Source organism: Astatotilapia calliptera, chromosome 12, assembly GCF_900246225.1.
Source record: "Astatotilapia calliptera chromosome 12, fAstCal1.2, whole genome shotgun sequence".
NCBI lineage: Eukaryota > Metazoa > Chordata > Actinopteri > Cichliformes > Cichlidae > Astatotilapia > Astatotilapia calliptera.
Genome location: NC_039313.1, coordinates 14,319,012 through 14,337,124, shown reverse-complemented (window position 1 = coordinate 14,337,124; position 18,113 = coordinate 14,319,012).

Below are 18,113 nucleotides of genomic sequence, written 5' to 3'. Positions count from 1 at the left end.
TTTTTGTAAAAATGAATTTTGTTTTGCAACTTTAAAAGTTCACGATGTGCACTTTAAACTATAAGAGCCAGAGGCTTTGTTTGTTGTTTGTTTGTTTTCACACCATAAATATAAAAATAGAGGTTTGCTTTGTTTGTTAGTGTAGTGCTGCCAACTCCATACAAATAGCCTATTTAATGTAGCCATCATTGCTGCCGCCTTTTGTATTTTCTTTTTTTTTATCTTCACATCAGCTTGTGTGTCTTTTTTCTTTGGTTGGTAACTGTTTTTGTTCTTGTATGTAATGTATTTATTGCTCATAGCCCATGTTTCATGTGATTTGCTTTTTTAAGTTAAATTTGCCCCAGGAAAAAAGCAATCATTCGCCATTCTTAGTTATGTTAATTTGATTTTGGAAATAATAAAAAAAAAAAAAGCAAACGAAAATGTCATGTCTCTGTTTCTGTGACCCTGTTGATGATGATAATAATAATAATAATAATAATTTCTTTATTTCTATGGATAAGTTCCAAGTAAAATAGCACCAAAAAGTTTTATTGCCTAATTCTTGCATATAATGCATAAACCTTAACGAATTTTGAATCGATAAAATAACGTTAACGTCAGTTTTGGTTCCATAGGTTTTATGAGTTAGGCAAATACAAATAGGCCAAGAAGTTTGATTTTATCCCTAAAGCTATAGGAGGAAAAAAACAAATTTAAACACGCATTTATGTTTAATTATAGACGCTTTTAATATTTGAGCTTCTCTTATGTAATGTGATGTAAACACGCGCTCGCATATGTTGCAGGTACACGCGCCCCCCCCCCCCCTGGCTTGTTGCACCTTGTGCTCCAAAGTTGCAGTGATCGACTTCTTCAACACAGAAAAGTTCGCTTTAATTAATTTCAGTCTGTTGCTTCCTTGAAACAAACTTTTTTTTTTCTTTTTCCTGAACTCTTGCCACGCTGTCCATTTGGTGAATATCGGATTTATTAATGGGGAATGTGCATTAATTTCAGGCTATTGTTGGCAGGCTCGTGGGCCGAGGTGTTGGATGGCCTCAGTGAAGCACGCTCTGTCAGCTGGTGAGCGCTCACGGGTCCCCACCGTGTCCCCGAGGACCTGACTCGAGAGGGAACACACTTTTCTCCATTAAAGAAAGGCCTGCACACACACGGGTGCGCGCACATACACGCACACACTGACACACGTGTACACCTCTTCGCCTCCGCTTCTTTCTTTCTCTTTCTTTCTTTCTGTCAACTTAGACAAACACGCACGTGGAACGCACGCACCCCGCTCGCGCGGGCTCTGGCAACCTGGGCTGCTGCGTGACTCAGGCTCAAATTAGTCGTCCCCTCCACCCCCGCCCCTCTTTCTTCAGGCTATTTACTACAATGCTTAAAAACCCTGGCGGATAAAGGTGCCTGCTACAGAGGAGAGGAGCAAAATAGGCACCTTCGAAATTATTCATGATGGTGAGCAACCTGTTTGCTACCTGTCACTGCTATGTCTCCCACCCACTGTTATGAGCCAATCGCAGTCTGCGCCCCTGCGCTCGCCCCTCGAAGGCAGGGAATAAAGGGGAATATAATAAGGAATCCGTGTTAAATTATTAAAAGAATTTATGCAGCTAGAGCTGTATCCGAGTATGATCGGACAGCAATTTGAGCCGAGTTCGTTTTGCGGTGAAGCGAGCTCAAGTTTCGTAAACATTTTTTTTTTCAAATGGATACAGAAGAGCCAGAACAGTAACACTGATCATCTGTGTAACCACCAACCCCCCGCAGAGATGTTTAAGACGTAACCGACTAGAATGAGGCCACAACAAGTATTCAAATTCTGGTCTAGGATCGGGTTCAAAGAATCACTGACACTTCTCGTTATTCAGCGCAATGTTAACAGCTGTCTGAATCAGATAAAAACAAATAAATAAGTAAACAAATGAAACGAGATTAGCTGTAAAACGACATCCACGCACAACAAAGAATGTGGCGCCCGACGCTTTATGTTTAAGCGAAGCAGTTTGTTTTTATTTCTAAAGCATTCATGTTTGATGGGCTATGCAAATACTCAGGCTTAACTGGGAAACCCACAACCGCTGAGCTTTCCGAGGAGTTTCTATAATATGACAGGCTATTTGGATTTAAATTGATGGTTTACCGCAGAAACCACAGGATTCGACTTCTAATAATGCAATACCTTTATTTTATCTTATTTTTTGCAGGGTAGAGTAATTTGCTGACTTCTTTCTTAATATAAAACGACACAATTTTTCGGCTACATTAGGGTTAAAATTTCTATAAACAAACATATACAAAGTTAAAAAAAAAAACATTTTAAAAAAAGCATATCTGTAACAGGTGGGATGCTGGTAGGCAGGTGGAGGTCTCGTTGTTTCAGGCACATTAATTATTAATGCATGGACGTTATGAAAGAAAAAAAAACAGAGTTCGGGAGAATGGGGCCCCTGACGCGTGTGGATACTGCTGCGAGTAAAAGGAGAAGCAAAAAGTAGAAACAGAACAACAAACGCACATAGAGCTTAATTTGCTTGTGGCTAAAGCTTAAACTCAGATGTACGTTTTGCACATTGTCTTTACTGCTTTAACATATTTTCGACCTGTGCAGATGCCAAAAGAATAAGAAACTTAAATGCATCATGCACAGTGCATAACACTGAAAAAAAGGTGCAAGTTTTGTGCAAACTGGTTAAATCAGCAGGGATCAATGAAATAATTATTTTTTAATTCTATTTTTCCTGCATTAAGAAGTTTAAAAGTTCCAGTGAAGTCCTGGGATGATAAACAGTCAATGCATCTGAGGCTTGTGTACCTTCGTGCTCATTTCTATAAATATATTCAGAAAATGTGCATTCCCCAACTTTTTTTAATGAAAAGAAAGGCACTTGCATTTTGTATGAGATATGGGGAGCCGAGTTGTGTGCTGTCCAAAAAGCCACTGGTCTCTCTGGGGACCCAGAACAAAAGGCAGAACTGGGCCATAGTTTCCATCTGCTGTCTCAGAGACAGAGAGAAAGAGAGGTAGAGAGAGGGCAGTGAGTGAGGACACCATGGGCAGATATAGAGACGGAACAATGAGTGAGTGTGTGTGTGTGTGTGTGTGTGTGTGTGCGTGTGTGTGTGGTGCTGGTGGGGGGGACGAAAGAGAAGAAGAGCAGCAACAGGGAACAGGATGAGAGTAAGGGCAATCAAAAGTTGGAATAACTTAATTTCTATTCAGTTTAACCAACTGTAAAGGGCTAACACACACACACAACAATAACTAAACACCTATTTGATCTTTATTTGATCCTCATATTAGCCTAAAGAACCCACCTTTCATTAGTTGCCTATTATAACGCGTTGCAATGTAACCTATAGTGACCAGCAAACACACAATGCAGCTGTGATGCAAGGAGCACCTGTTGCATTGCATGCTCCAACTCAGTGATGCTATTAATTGTTAATGAGTTTCATTGGAAATGTTGACACTGAATAACAAAGTTATCCTTTGTGTAATTTTACAGTGAAACTACTGGTAAAAACAGAACTTGTCACATACTGTAAATAAAGCAAAGTGTACACTGGATTCAGATGAGCACAGGTCTCAGTGTTGCTGACTGAGGAACAGCCAAAGAGTGGGAGGACAGCATTTATGTAATGCTTTGGGAAATATTACATTTTTTTTTTAATGGATTTACTTTGCATTTTCAGTGAGCTTGTGATAGTCAGTCTGTGTAAAATCACCTAATTTTATATTGTAGAATAGATTTTTAAATGCAATTTAGTTAAATTAAAACTCATAGCAGGAAAGGAAAACTTGAACAATGGGCACGTAATTTAATGGCAAGTATGAATTTCCCTTTGAGATCGATAAAGTTATTTTTGAGTTATTTTTGTTCTAAGTATTGTTTGATAAGATCAGAGCTGGCACAAATGAGACATGAGTATGAACATGTGATGTGCTCACACAGGCACTGCTTCATTTTACACACATGCCTGCGCTCGTGTCTCTCTAAATTTTTGTATCCACACTCCCAGACTCGCTGACATTAAAAATGCAACAAATTTCAGAAAATTCTGCAAAATTAAAAATCTTCACAGTAGCAAAATGGCATATATGTGTAGGATATATATGGATTTCCTCCTAGAAAATAAAGCTATGAGTAAGCATAAATATATTTCTCAGTAGGGTTCAAGCAACAAAGTTGGGAGTTTGAGTTTAGTTAATGTCCTGATTCTCTAAAAAAAATTTAAAAAAAAAATTAAAAAAGAGCCACAAAACAGAAAATACAAAAAATGTGATTGTTACAGAAAAGAAAATACTATTAAGCACACTTCTGCTTTTATTTTGAAAGGGTCTAAGACCCCAGGGCTGTCCATCCTTGTAAAAAAAAAGGTGTTAAGCTATTTTGACAAAATACATCCTGTGGTTTCAGTGATTACATGCCGCCCATGCCTCAGAGCATTTCAGCCTGCACACGAACACACCAAAGCAGTCGCACTACGACAAGGAAGAAGATCATTTATCTCTGCGGTTCGCTCCATGAAAGATGTCCATGGGTGAAGCAGGGTCTCCCAGGGCTTTGTTCTGGGCAGGGTTCACCTCTTTGTGTCCACCACCTTCAAAGCAAATGTACATGAACACGAACATGAGGCTTCTTGGGTAACCGGCCCATTGAAGAACAGCACAATGGTGCTACCAATTATCCACAGAGCTCAATGCTCCTGTGGAATCAGTTACATGGCTTTGTGTGTGTTTTTGTGTGTGCATTTATGCCTGAGAGAAGGGGTGTGTATGTTATATTTGCATGTTTGACGATGTAAAGCTTTGATCTGTAAGTATGTGTCTGGGTACATCTGTGCATGCAGCATTACTCAGTGTGTGTCTTTATATGTAAGAGAGTGTGTTTTTCCTTTATGGTCCTATGTGCTAAATCTTGTAAACTTTTATTTTTTTTTTCTTTGTTTTGTGTGTGTGTGTGTGGGGGGGGGGGGGGGGGGTTACTTTTTAAAATGAGATATAAATATTTCACATATTTTTTATTTATTTATATGACTTTTTTGGAATGACTTCCCTGAATTTTATTGACATAAAACTGCTGGCTATAGACCTCAGCAGTGCCTTGATTATTTCTATTTATAGTACCCGAATTGCAGTTCTTCACCCCAATATGAAGACACCTTAACTGCAAATATTTTTACTCCTTTTCACACAGCGTGATTTTCACCAGGGTTGGATTACAAAGGGTGTTCAGCCCATCCTCTGTGGAGTCGGTCTGCATTTAGAGACCTCCACCAAGACTCTGCAACATGAAAGGAAACCTCTGTAAGCTTCTGAAGTGATTTGGCTGCAGGTGCATTACTATCTTTTTCACACATTTAAACATGAGAGGTCCACGAGGGCGTGAATGTAGAGAGCTAGCTTCAGCTCATTGGTGTGTAAGTGTGTGTGTGTCTGTGTGTTTACAGCTTGATACACACCTAAGCTTCTTTAGTGTGACACCAACTCTTTAACTTGACACCAGTGATTTTTACCAGCTGTAACCCTTGCTGGCTATCTGCCAGATTCACGTGTACAATACAAACATGTGTGCATGCCATAACACAAGGTCATACATCACCTAGCATCACTTCAAAAGGCTCTATTTACTTTAAAAATGTGACCAAAGCTTGTTTTAGTATAAGCTTCATCCCTGCATTAAAAGGCTTAATTAATTAAATATTAGTTTAAAAAAAAAAGAAGAAGAAGAGGAAGAAGCAGTGACTGCATCAGTCTGACCCTGATGATCTGACAGGCTACAACCATTGACTGTAGAAAACAGTCAATGGTCTTTTCTACAGTCATTGGCTAGAACCAGCATCTGTGCAATGTCACATATTGGGTTTTGGTTTCAAGAGCTCTGAACTGCAAAGGCTTAAAGCTACAGTACGTCCTGTTTAACAAGAAGAAGAAGAAGAAGAAAGGTTTTAGCAAAAAAAGAAGAAGAAGATGTAAATAAGAATAAAAGGAAGTAAAGAAGAGTGTGAGGGGAAGAATAAATATGGACACTTATCTAAAAACCATGTAGCCATATTTTTACATGCTGTAGTGCCATTTTAGGGAGCATTCCAAGTTGCTATACATCAATACAAGCATTATAGCCCAAATATTAATAATATGTATGGATTAAGTCCATAGTAAAAACACAAATTGCAAAAAAGTGCAATAAACTACAAAAAAATTGAAGATCGTTTTTGTTTTTTTACATATATTTCTACTTGGAGAAATTTAAGAGGTTTATCCCTCAAAACTTTAAATACAAAAAAGTTGCAAAAAATAGTTTACAACAAGAGGAAATTTATTTTGAGTGTCTTCATAGTTTTATTTTTGAGATACACCAATTTTTATATACTGCAGAAAAAAAGAAAAACAATCTTATGATGCAAATTTGCAAAGAAAACAGCAGGTGCATCAAAATAAACTATTTTAAGCAGCGCAATTTGAGTTCTAAGCATCACAGAAACTATTCAGAAAAGCCTAAAGTCAAACATGACTTATAAAAACACCAGTATAGGCTTCTAAGGCCTACATGTAAAAAACTACATTTTCTGTGAAAATGACGTCACTTCCGGTTTCGGGCAGGTAATGGCGGACATGCAATCGTTTGCGCTGATGTCTATTTCAATGTAGGAAGTGTTCTGAATAGCTGATCGGATCGGCAAAGTATGTTTCTGGAATATTATGTTTTTGTTCCTGCAAGCGCTTTTTATGCAACCTTTGCAAAGCTATGTGTGGAAGGAAACCGTGACCTAGGACAAGCTGATGGCATAAGATGTAAGTACAACTCCTCCGGTTTCATATGCAAAAAAAATTATTGCGCTACCTTACATGGTTCCGGTTCTACAGGGATTTAAAAATAGTTACGCAAAACAGAGCGTGCTGCTCTGACCGGCTTTAAAGGGTTAATTCAGGTCAAATTCAAGGGTAGAAGATTTTGATAATTGGAAAAAAAAAGTTTCAGTTTTACTCCACACGTCTTTTTGATATAAAAAGATCTGCTCCCTCCTCCACACGACCTATAATTAAAACCATAAAAATATAAGGTAATCCAAGCAGAACACATTGTGAGCAGGATGGTGCAGGGTCAGCTGGGTTGCACTGTCAGTGTAGCTCAACCACATAGCAGACTGAATGTACCTGCAGCTCTAAGATTACAAACATGCACTTTGGCAATGCAAATATTGGTGATCTCTTGAAGCTTGTTGTTATTTTACTTCTCAGTTTTGCATAAAATGCACAAATACAGGTTGGGAAAGGATTCGTGTTTCACCATTAAGTTGACAGAGGTCAACTATGAGCCCTTTTCCTCTTGTACCTACTTGGGGTCAGTTCGACTCAACTCGACTTGGTTTTTAGGGTTTTCTAATAAGTGGTAGTACAGTACCTGGTACCAGGTACTCATTCAGTACCTACTCAGCCGGGTTTCCAAGGTGATCCAAAAATGTGACATCAAGAGACTGCACGCAACTGATTGCCTAGTCAGTAGCATTGCGGAATCATTTTACAGCATCTCCTTCACAAAAATAAAAACTGCCTTTTTTGTAGCCTGGTAACGAGGGCAATGGTTGCACAAAAAAAAAAAACAGGGTGATGCTGCAGCAGTATATTAATAACTGACCTCATATGTCGCCGAAGTACTTGCTCATAGGGGGTCATATGATTGTTGGGTTTTTCTCTATATGTATTACTGTAGGGTCTTTACCTTTCAATATAAGGTGCCTTGAGGCAACTGTTGCTGTTATTTGGCGCTGTATAAATAAAACTAAATTGAACTGAATTGGTATACCATCACCTCGACGTCCTCCAGTGTTGAGATTTTTGTGTAGCATACAAATGATGACATAGGACTAGGGATGGGTACCGGTGTCCGGTGCCATCATGGCACCGGTTCTGACATAAACGTTAGTAACCAGACCGAAAAGCAGCGCACATTTCGGTGCTTTATTTCGGTGCTTTTTTTTCCTGAGCTGTGATACACTTCCAGCCAATCATTTTACGTTTCCGAGGATAGTAGGCGGGTCCAGGTACGTACGTTCTGTTAGAGCAGAGCTACAGATTAAAAATGTCCAAGGCGAAGCGGTCAAAAGTCTGGCTGTACTTCACAGCAAAATATGCAAACTCAGCAGCCTGCAACAAGTGCTTTAAGCTGATACTGTGATACTGTGCAAAGGAGGTAACACCTCAAATCCGATGAAACACCTGGCGACGCATAGCGTTTTTTTAAAAAGCCCAGAAATGCGCTGTATTTGATAGCTTGCTGCGAGACCTCACACCGTGCACGTCGGGTGGGTTGCCAGTTATCGGACCCGGAGCAACATCCGCCAAAAACCCGAAGAATAGAGTCCTGGCCCCTAGCCCTGCCAGTGTAGCAGAAATGATGAGGATGATGATGCAGCAGCAGCCGTTCTTCTCTGCGTGAGTAGCTTCATGTTGTTTGTGTGTAATTTACGTTGAGTAGGCTAACCACGTTATTACATTAATGCATGTAAGGTGAACTAGCAAACATCATCATAGCTACATGCGGCTGTCCTCTTGTTTGATGGCAGATACTCCCTTCACCCTGGCCAAAAAGGCTAAAATGACCAAAGAAAAAGTGGGAAACAGTTAAACATGAGAGGTTTTTGGACAAAGTTTGTGTTTTTTCCATTGATTAAGCACTGCTTCCAGCCAAGAGTGATGCCATATATGCCCCATAGCTGCAGAAAAGGCACACATTGTTATCTTTTTACAAAAAAAAAACAGCTGAACATGAGAGGTTTTTGGACAAAGTTTGTGTTCTCCATTCTTTAAGCACCGGTTCGAGCACCGTTTAAGCACCGGCACCGTTTCAAAAGTACCGATTTGGCACCGGTATCGGATAAAACCTAAACGATACCCATCCCTACATACAGTGGGGCAAAAAAGTATTTAGTCAGCCACTGATTGTGCAAGTTCCCCCACTTAAAATGATGACAGAGGTCAGTAATTTGCACCAGAGGTACACTTCAACTGTGAGAGACAGAATGTGAAAAAAAAATCCACGAATTCACATGGTAGGATTTGTAAAGAATTTATTCGTAAATTAGGGTGGAAAATAAGTATTTGGTCACCTCAAACAAGGAAAATCTCTGGCTCTCACAGACCTGTAACGTCTTCTGTAAGAAGCTTTTCTGTCCCCCACTCGTTAACTGTATGAATGGTACCTGTTTGAACTCATCATCTGTATAAAAGACACCTGTCCACAGCCTCAAACAGTCAGACTCCAAACTCCGCCATGGCCAAGACCAAAGAGCTTTCGAAGGACACCAGGAAAAGTATTGTAGACCTGCACCAGACTGGGAAGAGTGAATCTACAATAGGCAAGCAGCTTGGTGTGAAAAAATCAACTGTGGGAGCAATCATCAGAAAATGGAAGACATACAAGACCACTGATAATCTCCCTCGATCTGGGGCTCCACGCAAGATCTCATCCCGTGGGGTCAAAATGATCATGAGAACGGTGAGCAAAGATCCCAGAACCACACGGGGGGACCTGGTGAATGACCTGCAGAGAGCTGGGACCAAAGTAACAAAGGTCACCATCAGTAACACACTACAACGGCAGGGAATCAAATCCCGCAGTGCCAGACGTGTTCCGCTGCTGAAGCCAGTGCATGTCCAGGCCCGTCTGAAGTTTGCCAGAGAGCACATGGATGATACAGCAGAGGATTGGGAGAATGTCATGTGGTCAGATGAAACCAAAGTAGAACTTTTTGGTATAAACTCAACTCGTCATGTTTGGAGGAAGAAGAATACTGAGTTGCATTCCAAGAACACCATACCTACTGTGAAGCATGGGGGTGGAAACATCATGCTATGGGGCTGTTTTTCTGCCAAGGGGACAGGACGACTGATCCGTGTTAAGGACAGAATGAATGGGGCCATGTATCGTGAGATTTTGAGCCAAAACCTCCTTCCATCAGTGAGAACTTTGAAGATGAAACGAGGCTGGGTCTTCCAACATGACAATGATCCAAAACACACCGCCCGGGCAACAAAGGAATGGCTCCGTAAGAAGCATTTGAAAGTCCTGGAGTGGCCTAGCCAGTCTCCAGACCTCAACCCCATAGAAAATCTGTGGCGGGAGTTGAAAGTCCGTGTTGCTCGGCGACAGCCCCAAAACATCACTGCTCTCGAGAAGATCTGCATGGAGGAATGGGCCAAAATACCAGCTACTGTGTGTGCAAACCTGGTAAAGACCTATAGTAAACGTTTGACCTCTGTTATTGCCAACAAAGGTTATGTTACAAAGTATTGAGTTGTATTTTTGTTATTGACCAAATACTTATTTTCCACCCTGATTTATGAATAAATTCTTTACAAATCCTACCATGTGGATTCATGGATTTTTTTTTCGCATTCTGTCTCTCACAGTTGAAGTGTACCTCTGGTGCAGATTACTGACCTCTGTCATCATTTTAAGTGGGGGAACTTGCACAATCGGTGGCTGACTAAATACTTTTTTGCCCCACTGTAGGACTTTCGGCCACGTTGCTATAAAGATCTCACACACATTAGGTGGTACTCAGTTGTAATGGAAAACATCCAAAACTGAGTCGAGTTGAGTCAAGTTGAGCTGAGAAGGTACTAGCTATAAGGGCCCCAAAATGCATCAAGAATATATCACCCACACTATCACATACCCAACAGCAGCCTTAATCATTGATGCCATCCCAATGTTGCAGCAGGATTAGACATTCATTGACATGCACCTGGTGTAGAGTTCTGCTGCTGTAGTCCGTCTTCTTCAAGATTTGACATGTTGTGGGGTCACAGAATCTTCTGCATACCTTGGTTGCAATCAGAGTTTGCTTTGCCTTCCTAGCAGATCGAAGCAGTGTGACCATTCTCCTCTGATATCTGACATCAATAACACAGAGACCCGAGGCTCACTTTTCAGCAAGTCATCTTGACAATGTCTAAATGCATAAATGCCACCATGTGATTGGTTAATTAGATATTTATGTGAACAAACAGCTGAACAGTAGTAAATAATAAAGTGAAGAGCAAGTGTGCTTGAAAGAGTACATGCTGCTAGTATTGGAGTACTGCAGTGTGAAAGCTAATTGTTTATTTTCATGTGTTGATTCACTTTTTGGCTCAATGCATTTTTTTGGTGTGGATGTGCGTGTATTTTTTCCCATCTTGTAAATAATAAAATGGCCAGTAAGTGTATTGTTTTATAATTAGTCAATCTGAGTGTGAGATTGAACAATCATTGCAACTGTCAGACCACACAAAAGATGAATGCAGCATTGACTGAGAATTTATTTCCACTGATAAAGGGAAAAGGTCTTCTGACCCGAACAACCATTTAGGATGTTTCCATATAAGTGTCAGTTTTGCATACTTTGTTTGGGTAGTTTTTGTTCTCTCTGTGTTTCCCTGTCTGTTCCTCCCATTGTCTCTTTTGCTAATGTGTCGCCTCCCTGTGTCTGATCTCCTATTAAGTGTTAGTATCCATGCCAGTATTAAATATCTTGCTTGTTTCCTGTCTTACTTTGAGGGCTGGTTTTCTTTCATGCTTAGTTTTGCTTCCTGTCTCTTGATAGCCTTGACTATTTATTTCCCCCTGTGTTGATAATGTGCTGATTTCCCTGCTTTGCCTCATCCCTAATTGTTATGTCGTTGCTTCCTGTGCCTGTTTTTGTTTTGCATCATGTTTTCAAATGGACTTTTTTCCAATTTTGTGTTGGACTTGCAACCAGCCTCAATAAGACCTTGTCTTTCGCTTAATTCAGCCTGCAATGAGGACCTTACTCCACTCTGCATTGCAATATGTAAGGTGTTCAGGTGGAGGGAATGATAACGTGTTGGATTCAAATACTCTGTCGCAATATTAATGAACACAATGTAATGAAAAGTAAACTTTTTAACCAGGGAACACACAGCTGCCAGTAGTAAAAAACACAAAGGTAAGGTAATGGAGTGGTCATGGTTAACTTTTCTCTCCTCTCTGATCTCCTGTCTTGTCCTTCCTGTGCCCATTGTACAGTTGCCCTATACGAGCTCTCCTTTCAGCTAGTTGCCCTACTCAGGTGAGGGATACAGTATATTGAAGGAGATTTTTCTTGTATTTGATTCCGCTCCTTTTCAGAGCAGCTGAAAGCCTGGCCTCCATGCTGCTCCCTCCTCCCTGTCCTGTCCAGTTCCCAGGGGACCCCCACTCTACCGGGCTGGCCTGGGTGGAGCGGTCTCAGAGTGGGGCAAGTAGGGAACAGACAAGGGTATCACTTACAGCCTCCCTCCTGCACTTACACAGCACAGAGTACACAGGCACCAACAGCGCACCCCTTCACCTTGCCTATCTCCCTCTCTCGGGTGCACACTCAGTGGTTTTGATGTGCGTTCACACGTACATGGAGACACAAGCGTCTTTTCCAAGTCTTACCAATTCGAGATACATGTCCTATCTTTTTCATCTGTCTTTTCAACCTGTCCGCTCAGTCACTGATCCCGGGTGGAGGCAATCCACAGTGGAGCTGTGAAAAGTCATTTCTTTGCACTGCAAAGCCAGGAATTGAGATTTAGTGACTAAGAGTTATGCATAAGTTTACAGTATCTGGATAATTTTAAAATGTTCAAACGCTTATGCACACAACACATAGAAAAATTAATCAATATTGGCTTTCCACTATTGTCAGTTCAGTGTGTCTTCACACACCTTTGCCCTACTTATTATACCCACCAGCTATGTCGATAGGATTCAGTGTTAGAGGCACAGATTGCTTGATTACGATCTGATTTTCTTGAATTAGCAATCTATGTGTGTATTATTGATTAAACCTGAAGCTTTCATTAAATGCTGAAAAGACTGATTATGTTGTTTGCTTCTGAGTTAAAGCTCAACTAACTTCACACATCACCCACTTAATCAGCATAGCAGTGCTGTCACGTAGTTCTTGACTGGTTCTTTTACACACAGAGCAATAGCTATAGGGCATACTCAGAAACAACAAGCCCCCCAGTAGAAAAATAACAACAGCACGATACTTCCTACAGTGAAGGAAGAGGATTAACACAGATCTTTTCAACTACACAGGAAGGAAAGTGGGTCCCCCCCCCCCCGCCCAAAAAAAAAACCCTCACAAGAATGTTGTTTATAAGATTAAGTTTGTTTGTTTTTTCTTTTTCATTTTTTGAAATAATTTAATTATGACAATTTAAAAGCATATTATAAAGCTTATGAAACCCTTAACTCTTAACATTTCTAAGTATTTGTTTTCTGTTGGTAGGATGAGCTGTGGGGCATTTAAAGGAATCTGTAGGATCCCAGCAGGATAACATAGCCAGACATTTCTGAGCACTGTAAAGGACTAATGAGCTTCTTAGCGGGGCAGCACAAACACACAAAAATGGTTGTTTAACTAACTATAAGATGTGACTCAAATTCCACCTGTTAACCTCATCATTTCTCCTGGTGAGACATAAACCACTTGCTTTCTAAAAACTGAAACTAGCTGTGTACCACATTTCCATTCAGATTTCATTCAGACTCTATTTAAAGTTAAAAAAAAAAAAATACCGTATTTTCCTGCTTGTGGAAAAAAAAGACTTTAGTTGATTCTTGGAACTTGGAACTCAAATGCAAGCCTAAACAATATAAGACATAAAAACCTAAATTAACTGTTGCACGGTCAAAGGAGGTTGAAAAATGTAAATCAGGTTTTTTCATGGAAATTGGAAAAAATATCTAAGCTCACTGACGGAGTTTGTGTTGGCTAATTTTACCATCCTGATCTCTCTCCTCCCAGATCTGTGCTTCATTTTCCTTGTTTTCACATCATTAAGGCCAATCCACATCCTCCTCTTTGGGGGCGGGGTCCTGTGGAGATCAGTGACGCCTCACTGACCACATCAATCAATCATTCTCCATCTGACTAGCTCTCTCCTGCTTCCTTTTGTCTCTCTCTGTATGTATCTGTCTCCATATCTCTCTGTCTCGCCTACACAACTTTAATATCGCTCGCTTCCTTCTTTCCCACACGCAACATGGGAACTATTTATCATAAGAGCACAGATAAATGTTGTCGAGCAATTCTTAGAAAAGCGGCCACTGAAGAAGGCTCTTTGGGTGGTGAACTGTAACCATCAGCAAGTAGCTGTTATTATTGAGGTATTTATTACTGTATATTTTTAATTTTCTACATACACTGTAGACCACAATTATTCAATTTCAGTTTCACTAGCCACACCCAGACCTGACTACTGCCAGATGAGCTGAGTCGAGAAATAATTTAAAAAGCAGAAAACAAAAGCAACAAATAATGCCATGATCTAAAGAAACTCAAGAACAGATGAGAAACATAACATTGAGTCTTGAAAGGATTACAAAGTCATTTCCAAGGCTTTGGCACTCTAATGAACCATGGTGAGAGCCATTATCGACAAATAGAGACACTTAATAAGGCAAACCTTCTCAGGAGTGGCCAACCTACCAAAATTACCCCAAGAACGCAGCAACTGCTCATCCAGGAAGTCCCCAAAGAACCCCAAATAACACTTTAAGAACCCCAGCCCTCACTTGCCTCAGATAAGATCAATGTCTGGGAACAAACGTCTTCCATAGGAGAGTCCAAGGAGATATCCATTGCTGACCATACAAAAACACAAAGGTTCATCTCACATTTGACCAAAAAACATCTTCATGATTCGCAAGAATTTTGGGGAAATATCCTGTGGACTGACAAGACAAAGGTTTCATTTGGATCCATCCACATAAAACTAACAAAGCACTGTATAAAAAGAACATCATATCAGCAGTAAAAACATGGTGGTGGTAGGGTGATGGTCTCGGGCTACTTTGCTGCTTGAGGACAATTTGCTGCAACTGATGGAACCATGAATTCTGCTCTGTACCAGAAAATCCTAAAGGCCAATATCAGTCCATCATTTTGTTCCCTGAGTTTTAAGCATTATTGGGTAATGCAGCAAGACAATGGTTGAAAACACACCAGCAAGTCCCTCTCTGAATGACTTAAAACAAAATGGAATTTTTCAAGTTGCCTAGTCAAAGTCTGGTTTCAAATCCAATTGAGATGTTTTTGCTTGACCTTAAACAGGCTTTTCATGCTTACAAAACTTCAATGTGCCTGAGTGAAAACAATTCTGTAAAGAAGATGGGAAAAACTCATTGCCTGTTTTTGCAAGGGCTTCATTGTAGTTTGTGCTGCCAAGGGTGGTATTGTCTTTTCTCTGTTTTTCTACTTTGAATTTGATTTTGCTGCTCTGTATTTGGTAAATCCCGTTTTTACATATTCATTCATTCACACAACTGAGTGCTTTTTGTGTAACATTCACACTCTTGGAGAGAAACTTGGGGTTCCATATCTTGACCAGAGTTCTTTGGCATGCAGCCTGGAACAAAAAAAGATACTCAATGACAAGTACAGTGATAGTCTCGATGTTTCCTCTTATCAGATAATCTAATGAACATGTGAAGCAAAAGGCCAAAGCCTTCCTGATCTCATAAATCAGCGGTCCCCAACACCCAGGCCTCGGACCGGTACCGGTCCGTGAGTCGTTTGGCACCGGGCTGCGAGAGTTGAGGCTCAGGTGTGAAATGTATGGTTTTCAGGGTTTTTATCGGTTTTCAGCGTTATTTTGTTATCGTTTTTATCGTTAACTCGGTTTTCCTGGGTCTTTTCACGTGTGTTATGAATACATCTTCTTTTTTTCGGTACCGAAATTATTTTGTTGTATTTATCCGCGACACCTTAAAGGCCGGTCCGTGAAAATAATGTCGGGCATAAACCGGTCCGTGGCGCAAAAAAAGGTTGGGGACCGCTGTCATAAATGCTTGCTAGTTCAGCTCACCATCAGTCATCAACAGCTGAAAATCCATTTATTTCAATTTATTTAGTGTTTGCTAGAGTGCCCTTCTATTTTATTGTCTTAAATATGAAATGATCGATCTATTTGTGAACTACTGTTAAAAAAAATGTGGCTCCTGAATCAGAAAAAAAACAATTTAGGTTTGATAGTTGCAAACAGAGCAGGAAATTAGGAGTGCGATCGCTTGATGAATTATTTGACAACATGAACAATCCAAGATGGTTATCATTATGCATAGTGGCAGATACTGATATGAAACGGATTACAGTATATGGGATAAAATGAGACAAAGATACATGCCTCAGCTATCTATCACCCGTTTGTTGTTTTGAATGCCACCCTACACACCCGATTTTATTTCTCTCCTTTTTTTGTGATTTGCACACTTTGTTGTTCTGTCGTTCTCTTATCTCACCTGTCTGTCTGCATACCAACCTGTCTGCTTCTTAGTGTTCCATTTTACCTCTCAGTCTGTATGTCTGCCAGGTAGGAAAGGTCAGGGCTAAATGGGCTGAGTGTAAACAATGCCTTTGGTACCTAGGACAGGGACAGCCAACGTCCCACAGCCGCCGTCCTGCCATCAGTGCATGTTGTGTGTGGTCACTGGTCACCTCTTTATTGTTTTCCATTTTTCTCCCCTATGCTTACTGAAATTGTTTAATGATTTTTGCCAACCTTTTCTACTTTTTCTCCTTCTTGCCTCTTCTACTTTCTACCTCCTTTTTTCTACTCCATCTCCATATCTGCCCTTTCTTGCTTTCCTTTTCTCCCCTCCTGTCCCCATCAGTCCCCATCAGAAGGAACTTAATAGGAAATCAAAGTTTCTGGTGGAAGAATGGAGTAGGGCTTAGCATTACTGTCCCCTGGGTCCTTTCTGCTGAAAGAGGAGTGCAGAAAAGACTCTATGCTGGCACTGTGGAGGGGAAGGTTAATGCAGCAGATAGTCTTTCCCTTGCTCTCTTTCCATGTCTCTTTATTTATTCTTTTCTCTCCGAGACACATGCTCTTTCCCACCTGTCTTTTTAGGCCTTTTTCCTCTTTTGCTGCCTTACATTCACTCAAAATCCACACAGTCAAAACACATTCTTCTTTTAGCGGGTGTGTTTGGCTTTTACTGGCTGAATACCATTTGGTGAGGTTGAATTTGCAGCCCGCCACTGCACCATCCGTCCATTGGGATGCAGTTTGGAAATGGATTGTGTGTGTGCATTTGTGTGTGTGTGTGAGTAAGCCTCCCCCAGCTCTGCACAGAACACAACCCCTGCCCTTCAAAGCACTGCGTATGTGTAGCAATTGACTCCATTGCCCCTGTGAGCTCAGGTACTATTGCCTTGTCAAGCATGTCAAGAAGCATTTACAAAGGCTGTCTGTGTGCCTTGTTAACCACAGAACTCTTTGACTCATAAGCAATAATAATCAGCAGATTATCAAATATACATAATCAGTGAGCAGGTAAACCTTTGCAGGAACTCTCTTGTCTATTGTGACTTAAGATTAAAACTAAATTGTGATAACTGATTTTTTAAAAGTATTTTTCTTAAGGTCAAAAGCAGAATTTATTAAATGAAAGTATGAACTTTTCAGTATGGCTCTTGGAAAACTGCATTTGGAAAATATCCTACCAACGAGAGAGGAAACAGAGTAACAGAATGCTTTTGTTAAAGGACGAAGATGTTAAATGGCTTGCATAAAGTAAATATTTGCAGTGCCTGTGTACCTGCTTGTTGGGCATCACATATCAATATCAACAGACTGGCAGAAAATGCCATGTAAAAGTCAGGGCTAAGCCTAGAATTAGTCTTGTATTAGCTGTTGAGCATGAGCCGACTTTAGGCTAAGTGGTCCAGATCCTGCTGTGTTAAGCTTCTTAAACACTCAAAGGTGGAAAAGCTTAAACAGTGTGAATGCCTGAAGGCACGAGGCAGCACTGAGAGCGCTGAGCAGAGGGCAGGGATGCTGGTAGTATAGAAGAGGGTGGGGCGCAGGAGTCAGAGAGCAGGAAGGGGCAGCAAAAGATAACAATTCATTTAGTGAAGACACATAAAGCACAGAAGAACGAGGAAGACTACATGTGCAAGAAAAGAGAAGATGCTGTAGCAGAATCCATATTTTCCCCTCCACCCCCAAATTTCCTCCTCTCTGCTTCCCTGCCTCCCCACTTTCTCTCTCCTCATGCCTGCACACCACCCACCTGCCCTCTGCACTCCCCCACAGAAGAGTTCGGATTCTTGGA